This window comes from Tachysurus fulvidraco, chromosome 7 (assembly GCF_022655615.1).
Source record: "Tachysurus fulvidraco isolate hzauxx_2018 chromosome 7, HZAU_PFXX_2.0, whole genome shotgun sequence".
In the NCBI taxonomy this organism is placed as follows: Eukaryota; Metazoa; Chordata; class Actinopteri; order Siluriformes; family Bagridae; genus Tachysurus; species Tachysurus fulvidraco.
In genome coordinates, this window is record NC_062524.1 from 28909337 (window position 1) to 28920277 (window position 10941).

Consider the following 10941-nt stretch of genomic DNA (forward strand, 5'->3'; position numbering starts at 1 on the left):
GGTTGCGCCATACTGGGCGACGTCATGGACCTTGCGGTTTTGAACCGCTCTTTGTCTGGCCTGTCACCTAGGACCTGATTGCCTTGGGAGACCCTACCAGTGGCAGAAAGCCCCAGACAACATAGCTCCTAGGATCATTCAGGCACGCAAACCCCTCCACCACAATAAGGTGGCAGTTCAAGGAGGGAGGAAATAAAATCTCAATCTTAAATAAAAATATGTAAGTACCAAATACCAAGTGATTTATTTGTGCACCTTTGTAAATGATTATCTAATCAAGTTTACATCATCATCAGGTGTCAGGTTAGGACCAAAAGCAGTGAGGGATTACAGCACCCATTAACCACTGCACACATTCACACCACACACCAAGTCACATCATAACAAACACCTGAACCATGTCTCTGGACACTGAAGCACTAGTATTTAATCTGTGAAGCACTTGGACTTGGTCCAGAGTTTATTGTACATTGTCTGATCCATGCAATGTTAATGTTTATTCCATGTTTGTTTAGTCTGTGCTCATGTTCCATAGACCTGGTCTTTGTTCGCGTGTTTCAGTCTAAAGTAAAGAAACATTTTACTCCCCAGAGACCAGCCTGGGGAACAGGAGGACAAGGGAAAACCTGCTAGAATTGCAATAACTCAGGTCACATGAAACAAGACTGTCCCTACTTACAGTATGGAGCACTAGGAGGAGTCATGGGAAACCAAGGAAGACAACAGATGCCAGCACAGATGCCTGCTCCAATGTTTCAACAAGGAGCAGGGCAGTCAGGAATGCAGCATGCACCTGCAGCAACTCCACAAGGAGCTGGAAATTGGGCAGGCCAATAGATGGGTCCAGGTTTTCAAGGACAAGCCCCAGTACCACCTGGAGGGAGCCCACTGGGCCCAGCTCCAGGAGGATGGATTACAATGGATTACTGTAGACGGAATAGTAGTGCAAGCACCTCTACTTTATTCCCCAGACACTCCAGCTAATCTTCTTGGGAGAGATGTGCACTGCGAACTAGGTGCCAAAATCCACTGTGGGCCAACAGGAGTATGGATAACACTCCCAGAAATTTTAGCTCGACATTACCTAGTAGTAAGCCAAGAAGAGGAAATGACAGAACTGGACAAAGTGTATTGGATGGAAGTCAAGGACAAAGATACGTCAAAAATATGGAACGAATATTCAGAATGGAAACCATGGTTAAACTACATACATCCAGATTGCCGTGAGGCTAGAAGACCATGGCATTGTACCCTGAAATATGATGAAGGGGGAAAAGATGAAGAATATGCATCGTTATGGGAAGTATGACTAGAGGGAAGAAAATATTACATCAGCACGGACAGCATAATACTTGGTCGACAAGGAGTAGCTACATATGCCGTACTCCCTGAACAGATTCAAGAATGGTATCAAGTTGGAGATGCAGTCTCCCACATCTCCCTGATGATTGGGCAAGGTTTTGAATCAAAAGATTTAGGGCCTATGATGAGAGAAGCAGGAATGGTAAAGAAATGGAACATGACAAGAAATTCTAGGGTATGTATGTCAGAAGACAAAGCGTTTCTAAAGATAGATTATAAAGGGACTGAGCAGATAGTAGCTACCTGTGTGCCATAATATCTGTGGTTTTGAATGGTATACTTAATATGGGTAGTCGATACATCAGGTTCCCCTACACTGTGCGAGAACAGGCCGAAATTAAAATGCAATTTGCAGCAATGTCTGGTTTCCCAAATGTAATCGGTGCAATTGACTGCGCTCATGTTGCTATAAGGGCACCATCTGAAAATAAATTTGCTTTTGTTAATAGAAAGCATGTGCATTCTATTAATGTGCACATAATATGTGACTCCAACATGATCCCTCACAAACATTGTGGCACGCTGGCATGGTTCAACACATGATTCCTTTATCCTGACACCTAACAGTGTAGGGAACAGACTAAATGCAGGTGCAGTACATGATGGCTGGCTTCTTGTTGAGTTTAACAATATTAAAAAGAAAATGTAGCAATTTTGTTTTTAATATAATTATAACAATGTTTCTTTTAATATAATTATAACCTGCAGGCGACAGTGGCTACCCCTGAGATGCTGGCTCCTCACCCCATTTTTAAACCCCGTTATATAATTATAACGAGGTCCACTCTCGTGCCCACGCAGTTATTTGTATTGAATATTTATGGTTAAAAATGGGCATGTACAGGGCGGTATTTGAGGCAGGTTCACGTACGCACATCTGCGGGTGATCTGTGATTTATAAAGGGAACATTGCTTACAGGTGTGCATACGCACGATTTTATAAATCGAAATTTTTTTTTGCACGATTTTTGCCTTTTGGGCATACGTAAACTTTTAGTAGGGATCCTACGCACAGTTTTATAAATGAGACCCCAGAGATCTGGTGAATTTACAAATGACATAGCGAGGTGACTGTCCCACAACCATGCTCAGCTCAATTGGCAGAGATAAAAGTATTGACAGCAGCTTGTAAGCTGGGAGCAGGAAAAACGTGTACAATATACACTGACTCAGCATATGCATATGGGGTATGTCATGTTTTTGGACCAATCTGGGCACAGCAAGGTTTCAAGAGGGCTGGTGGTTCTACTATCACCCATGGACCAGCCATATCAGAACTGTTAGCAGCTATACAGATACTTAAAAAATTAGCTATTGTGAAGTGTAGAGCTCACAAAACAGATGGGACAACAATAACAAAAGGAAAAGCTGCAGCAGATGAAGCAGCTAAAAAGGCAGCAGTAGGGGATGGGTGCATAATGGCATTCATGAAGGGAGAAGAGCCAGATGCAGGTCCAGGAGAGATGTCAATTGAAGATGTTAGGGATGCACAAAACACAGCCAATCCGGAAGAAGTAGAACAGTGGAAAAAGCGAGGTGCATTTCAGAACAAAGAGTCAGAAGTATGGAGAGGCGGAGAGGGGTTGTGGGTGGCACCCACAACCCTGTTACCAATGTTGATAAAGGAAGCCCACGGGATAAATCACTGTAACAGGAGGGTGATAATAGACACTATCAGGAAAAATTGGTGGTCTCCGTATCTAGCCAGCTTCGTAGATAAAACACTGAGAACATGTGAACTTTGCGCTAAAAGAAATGTCAGGAAGTATTTCACAGCCCCCATAGGACACATTCCAGGACCCTGAGGGCCGTTTTGACACTTAATGATGGATTTTGTGGATATGGCAGAAAAAGCAGAAGGAAAGTGATACATTTTGGTAGATTGACATGTTTAGTAGATGGGCTGAAGCAGTGGCCTGTGCCAAGAATGATGCTAAGAGAGTGGCAATTCTTGTGTAGAGAAGTAATCCTGAGGTTTGGTATCCCAGATCAGTTGAGTTCAGATAATGGACCTCTTTGTAAATAAAGTAATTGAATCCCTTGCACAAGTATTGTGCATCAAACATAAGATGGGATGTGTCTATCACCCAAGCTCACAAAGAAGAGTAGAAAGTGCCAATGGCGTGTTGAAAGAGAAAATTGCAAAAATATGTGCTAGCACAAGCCTGAATTGGCTACAGGCTTTGCCATTGGCTCTGATAAAAATGCGTTCGCAGATAAACGCACTTGACACCTCATGAAATGGTGACAGGCAGGCCGATGCCTGTGGCTTTTACACGAGGACACTATAAGGGCCCATTGCTTGAACAGATGGAAGGCAAAATGTCGAGCTATGTGAAGCATTTAACCCATATACACAGACTCTTGTGTTCTCAGGTGAGTCCGGCTACGCATGGCACTGCAGTAGAGGAACCACGTAACCAGGTAGAACCAGGAGACTACATGTACATCAGAACTTTCAAGAGAAAACATTGGAGACAACCGAGAAGAGAGTGACCTTTTAAAGTGGTGTTAGCTACCCCCACTGCAGTCAAGGTCAAAGGTAAGGAATACTGGTATCACCTTAATCACTGTTGTCATGCGACAGCTGCAGCAGATACTGGGGAAGAGCCCCCTTCAGACACTGGGGAAGAACCCTCAACGACAGGGGCACAGCCCCAAACACAGCCACTCACCTTAGAACAAAGAACCGAGGAACAACCCTCCACGTCTAAGGCAGGACAACTGCCGGCAGGTCAGTCACCCGCCACAAAAAGGAAAGAAAAAGACTGGGAGACATTGCTGAAATTAAAATAATAAACGAATTCGTATCCTGACGACAAGGATGATAGTGATCCCTATGGTCCCGACTTAGTGATAGGCCCTGCCGCTGGAACATGAGCCAGAGCTAGAGCGCGCACACAGCAAGGACCTATTACTGTCCACCTGCCAAGGAATGTTGAGACATCAATCCCAGCCCCTGTGGACAACATTGGTGATGGTAGCCCAAGAGTTTACACAGGCCCAGCAAGAAACTAGACATTTCACCGACATCTCTAAAATTCATTGTAACAGAACGTCTGTGAATCATGGTGCAGCTAGCCGCACCCCAAAAGGAGGGCACAGACGATAAACCACTAGATAAACTCGATGGAACTTATAAACAAAATAAGGACAGACTGTACAAATCTTTTATATGGCATATGTGATAGGGGGACTTTTGAATCTGGCAATCACGGTATAAATTCTTACAGTAAAAATTCCTGCCTATACCTTACAGTCTCCATGCGAACTCGGTTTATCCATCATCATTGCAGAAAACGTAATTTCTTGAAACATATGAAGTCCGTGTCTACGTCCCTGCCTGGAGTCCTGGCTTTCAGTTTCGCCAGGCAGGCATTGATTTCTGGGCTAAATCTGGCGGTTCAGGCAGTAGTAAATCCGAAACCCATCACTCCAAGGTGCAGGGGGAATATGGGGCACTCCAGGATTACGTTAAAGTGACCAGTATTAACCAATACAATACCACAGCTGACGGCACCGAGGAAAACCTCTATCGTCAATGGCAGACGGAATCCGCTCACCAGGTCGCTGCAAACAGCATCTGTGTAATATGCCATGACCGGTCTAATCAAACCCCCTATGTAATGCCTACTAGACACGTGGACGAGTATGACAAGTCCCCATATAATGATACATATTTATGTCCTGCACTTTGCCTGTTGGGTTCAGCAGCCAGAACGCATGGGCCGAAATGGATGGGCAACATAGAGAGATCCTAGTAGATCATGTGCGTATCAGCCGGTAGCCTCACCAATCCCTACAGATATGACTGTTCAAATGCGGCCTAACCAGAAGTTTCCACTATGTATTAAGTCAAGGGGATCAGCGTACGTCGGATTTATTCTTAAAACTGCCTGCAGGGATATAGTAGATGCTCATCACTCTATAGTGAATGTGCTCCCACGTTGTAATACGACAGAATATGGATGTGAGAAGTCCATTCCAGGACTAATGACCGTCCTAGTCTAAGATGTGGCACATTGCCGCTGGCAGACATCCTTTGGTACCATGGAGAGAGCACAGCGCTCCAGACCCTTCCCCGAATGTGGCATGGACTGTGTGCTCCAGTTGTGCTGGAAGGATATCTCACAGTGGTGGCCTTAAATGATTCCCTCCTAGACCACCTTTTGACTCAAGCACACACCTGTGCCTCACGATCTAGACGTGACGTCTCACAATACCTACAGCCTAGTAACGCCTCCGTGCTCCCTGCCTGGTCAACAGACCCTGATATTTACATTGACTGGAAAGGAGAGCCAGTGGCTGTTCCAGAGGAACATAGAGCCATATCCGACATGACCTCGACAGCATGGGCTATCCTGCTGTCTCATGTGAAAGTACGCAGGAATATACGGTGGCTAAACTATATATGGTATAATCAACAGCGTTTCATTAATCACACAATTGCTGCCTTATGACTCATAACAGAACAGTTACATGCCACAACATTGATGACTGTAGAAAACCGCTTTGCCATAGACCAAATGCACAGGTCAGATCAGGGAGTGTGTGAGCTGATCGGCAATGACTGCTGTGCCTTCATCCCACTTCACACAGGCCCCATAGGACAGCTAACTACGATACTCAAACGTATGAAGGAGGCCCGAAAGCAGATGGTCCGGAACTCAGGGGCACCAGATCCAGCATGGTATAAATGGTACTCTCAGGAGACTGGTTGGCAGTCTGGTATTGCTTTAATAGACATACTAATGCCCCATACCTGATCTGCTGCTTTTCGTGTAGAAGGTTAGCTTTGTTGCAGGCCATGTAGAACCCGTGGAGTGACCAGAGACAAGTCCAGCGACCTCTCACCTGTGCCTGGTTAGAGGGGAGCCCACGGGGTGTCGCTTGTCGCCTTGATGACGCTCCTGGTTACTGCTACACGTGCATCCAACTGGGCATCGAGGTGGACCAGACTGACTTCATCTGGAGGGACTTCAACCTGGGTGTGGCGCTGCATCGCACCTGGCTGACATACCCTTCCCCGCCAACGGCTGACACCTGATTCACGTTGCATGACGACACACGCCCCGTGCCACTTATCCTTGCACACGCAGATCTTGTCCTCCCTGAAGGACTGGGTTCATTTGTGCCACCAGAGTAATTAATAGACAAAGGGTTGCTTTTGCAGGTACACACATATAAGGTACATCGTTCCTTTTGTGTGGCCTCGAAGTATGGACATGGACGTAAACATGCATATAATAATTCCCGCCATATACGGCAGTCTGCCGTACGCCAGTACTGTACATTATTCTTTTGTGGATATAAGCTCTGGACATCTCACACCAAAGATGTGCTACAAGGTCTACAGGATATGCAAGGGCCACCCACGTTCATGTACTCGTGGGAGGGAGGTGATTCAGATGCGGTTGTTCCCGTAACTTGAGCTTTCCACACTTATCACTACAAAGACATTTGGGGATCCCTACGCGCGGGCCGTCGCATTAAGGCCCCCTTGCCACGGTGAATTCAAACCATGCATCGCAATCATTACTGGTGGTGGTCGTAGGGATGGCTATTTCTCATGCCGTGCAATTGTTGTCTGTTTGTTTTGTTGTATGTTTATATGTTTATGCTGTATGTTTCGGTGACCCTGGTGACACTGATTTCACTGTTGCGCTATATATGTGGGCAGAGTGAGAATTTTCCCTCAATTCTGGCATCTGGAGGGTTTTTCGCTTACTCCTGGCTCACCTTCTGAGAAAGAGCACGTGTGAATTGTGGTCATTGTAGTGGAGTAATGTTCTGTTTTATGTTATTATGTTTGTTATGTTTTATGTATTATGAGTTTTTGTTTTCGTTGTGGGGGAGTAATATTCTGTTTGATGTTATTATGTTTGTTATGTTTTAGGTATTATGGATTTTTGTTTTAGTTGTGGGGGAGTAATGTTCTGTTTTATGTTTGTTATGTTTTAGTTTCCGGTTGTTTGTCTAGTACTGAGCTGGGGTAGAGGTCATCGTGATTAGATAGATATTTGGGTTAGTGGAAATGACAAGGTAGTCCAGAACACTGCAACATAAGTTTTGCTGAGACTTTACAGTCTCACAGGGGGGAGTAATGTTGTGAAAAATGAACACATTTGTAATATCGAATAGGAAGATTGTCCATAGTGTGTATTTGCGTGAGTGAATGAGACTGTGTCAGGGGGTGGGTAAAAACTTTACTTTGCAAGAACGTCTTGAGAGTTTTGTTTTTGATTGCATGATGATGCTCTTTTTGGGTTTTTCATTTGTTATTTTAAACTTGGCAATTTGTCTTAGAGAATTGTTGGCTGATTGACCACAAGAAAGAAGTTTGCTCATTCTCATCCAGGTCTGAGGAGTTTTCTCAGTGTTTTCTTTGAAGTAATTATAAAGTTATCAGTTAAGTCTAACTAAAACAGTCTTTATTAACCAAAGTCTAAGTGTGGAGGTCATATTGCGATTTGTCCACTTCGAGGCAGGCTCTAAGTTCCGACAGGCAGATGCCTCACAAACCTGACACATCGCAGCCAGACCACGTCTCAAAAAGCAGCATGGGTGGGAGGGTGGGAGGGAGGGCAGGAATGATCCTCCAACATGGGCCTCAACAACCCCCAATGGAACAGAATTGAGGCGCTGTTCTCCACGGAAACCCAGGAAGAGAAGTTCCCCCACCGGAACAGGTGCAGGGTGATGCCACAGAACACTAGGGAAAAAAAGGGCTTGTGACAAAACCGAGCTTGTGACATCCTCCGTGGAAAAGAAGTGAGGGGATGTACTCCGCAGGAAACCGGAAGAGGAGTGGCATCCCTCACGAGAAAAAACACAGAGCAAGTCAAGTCAAGTCAAGAAGCTTTTATTGTCATTTCAACCATATATAGCTGTTGCAGTACACAATGAAATGAGACAAAATCTCTCCAGGATCAAGGTACTGCATAAAACAAAGACAGGGCTAAGGACATGTAAGTAGTCTTAGCCACATAAAGTGCAACTGTGCAACCTGGTGCAAACAGTGCAGGACAAGACAAACAAGACAGAGCAGGACAAGACAAACAAGACAGTGCAGGACAAAAGACAGTGCAGGACAAAAAACAGTGCAGACATAAAGTTACAAGACAATACAAAAAGTACAAAAAATGCAATACACAAAAGACATAAAACAGTAGAAGAAACAGCGCCGACCGACCAGTACATGTATATACTGTATGTGAATACTGAATGTTCAAACAATATGTCATGTAGTAAAAGAATGAACATAGTTTCTTAGCAGCAGGTCCTTTGGATTATATATAGAGTTGTGCAAAAAACAGCAGATGTCTGAAATATTGTATAGTATGTGTGTAATGGCTGAGATATTGTACAATATGTGCAAAAACAGCTGAAATGTTGGATGCAGCAATGTCACTGAAAAAGGAAAAAGTCCAGGGGAAAATAGGCAGACTGGAAGAACCTTTTGATCTAAGAGAAAAAAAAAGATGCGCTCCCAATATAAGCCGGTCCAGGCTGAAAGCTATCATCCTGTCACACCCGGGATGAGGAAGACAGACCCAGATACAGGATAGCTTCAAAGAAACAGGGTTTTAATAAATAATATACATAGAACAGGAAACATAGACGAAACTAATCAAAGGACGAGGAAGAACAACACACACTGACGATGATTCATGAATTATCATTCAAATATTAATCAATGTAAAGTCACTGTTCTGTAATATAAATGTATTACTTTACTATTTATTACTGTAAATGTTACCAATAGGTTTAGTCCCAGTTGCTTTCTCATTCTTGAGAAGCATCACTCACAAATATAACCCGACCATGACACAGCAGTCATGGACAAATGCACAGAATTACTGCATTATGATGTACACTGACCTGGCAACAGTCATTAGTGACACTGATTGGCTAAGATTGAAGACAGAAGCATTTAGAGCTGGTGTTTTTCCTTATACCAACTGTTCCCCTGGACAGCCTAACAATGCTGCACTGGTAGAAACATGTGTTTTGATGTCTGCTTTTGATAAATGTTTTCCTTTTGTGGAAGTCAGGACATTAAATACAATACAATCTGTCTGTCAAGAATACATATCAGCACCATTTTCAGTATTGAGCAATAAAGACTATCCACAAGGTGGAAGCAGAGTACAAAGAAAACAATAAATTGTTTGTCTGTGGACTTTGAACACCCAAATTGTTTTCAACACTGTATGTTTCCAAACTCTGCAACCTAACTACTGTAACTAGGAGGCAGCATTTTAGGGCAGTGAGATAAAATTGAGAAACCAGATGAAAAATATAGAGGCATCTTAATCATAATGATTTCAAAATGGTGGATGTACAAAGGACCTCCAGAGTATGGTAATTATAAAGGAAGATCTACATGATGTGTTAAAGGTCAGAAACAGGTCAGAATTGTTACACTTTACCGTGGACTTTACTTTTTGTCATGAAAATGTATTCAAATAGCTTTGTCAAAGGGCTTTGTCTATGTTGGACTTGCATGTAAATAAGCCTCTGCAATGAAGGAACTATAAAAACAAAATGTGTCACTATGTAGGTTACAATTAAATGAAAATGTTCTTATATACTGTACTTTTGAATATTGCTATTGATTAAAACTTCAATCCAGGGATACAAAGCAGCAGCTCTGTGCTGCTTTTTTTTTTTTTTTTTTTTTTTTTTTTACTTTAATATCACCTTTGAACAGGAAACCTACAAACTATTGTCAGTCACAAGAAACAGACACAACTGTTTCTGGTATCAGAGTGGAAATGTTTAATGCAGTGATCATGGTTGCATAGGACACTATATAGATCCATATGAGGGAGTGTCTGCAAGACTTAATGGCCAACATCTCTGTTCCTTACCTCAATGACATAGGTGTTCAGTAAATTCTTTTGTAGAGCATTTGCAATTAAATTACCTATATGTCTAAACATTTCTCATTTTTTAGCTTACCACCAGTCCTTCACAGTATCCTGCAATACTGTAGTGATGCTACTATTTCAGCCAATATCAGGATGAATGGCTAGTCACTGTTCTTTAACAGGTGGCCGATATGGAGCTGCTGAGGTATTTTTGTAGATATATAACTGAGTGTGACTTTGCTAGACATTGTAGGTTTAGTTTCTGACCTTAGAAACTGGTGGAGGAACAAATCATCTTTGAGGAGCATGTATTATGGCTGCACTAAAAAGAATAACGCCTATTAACTTGTCAATTTGGGCATCGTCTTAGAAAGAGTTCAAGTTTTTCTTTTGGATTTGTTTACACTCCCTTTCTATGTTAATTAGTTGTTTTTTTACTCTCCTATATTTGCATGTAAAATATTTGCTATCCTTCCTGGCATTTCAAGGCTGCCAAGATTGGTTTTATTGTTATTCTTAATTCCATTTCTTTTTATGTTTGAATACCAGACAGACATTTCACAGTAAAAAGCATTTCACTTCTGTCGTTTGGAATACATACATGTTCAACAAGCCTTCAGACTGCAGTATACAACTAAAAAATAACAATCGTGCTTTACTTATGGAAAATAAGTATTATAAAAGGCCAGCATGTCACAGGTTTAAA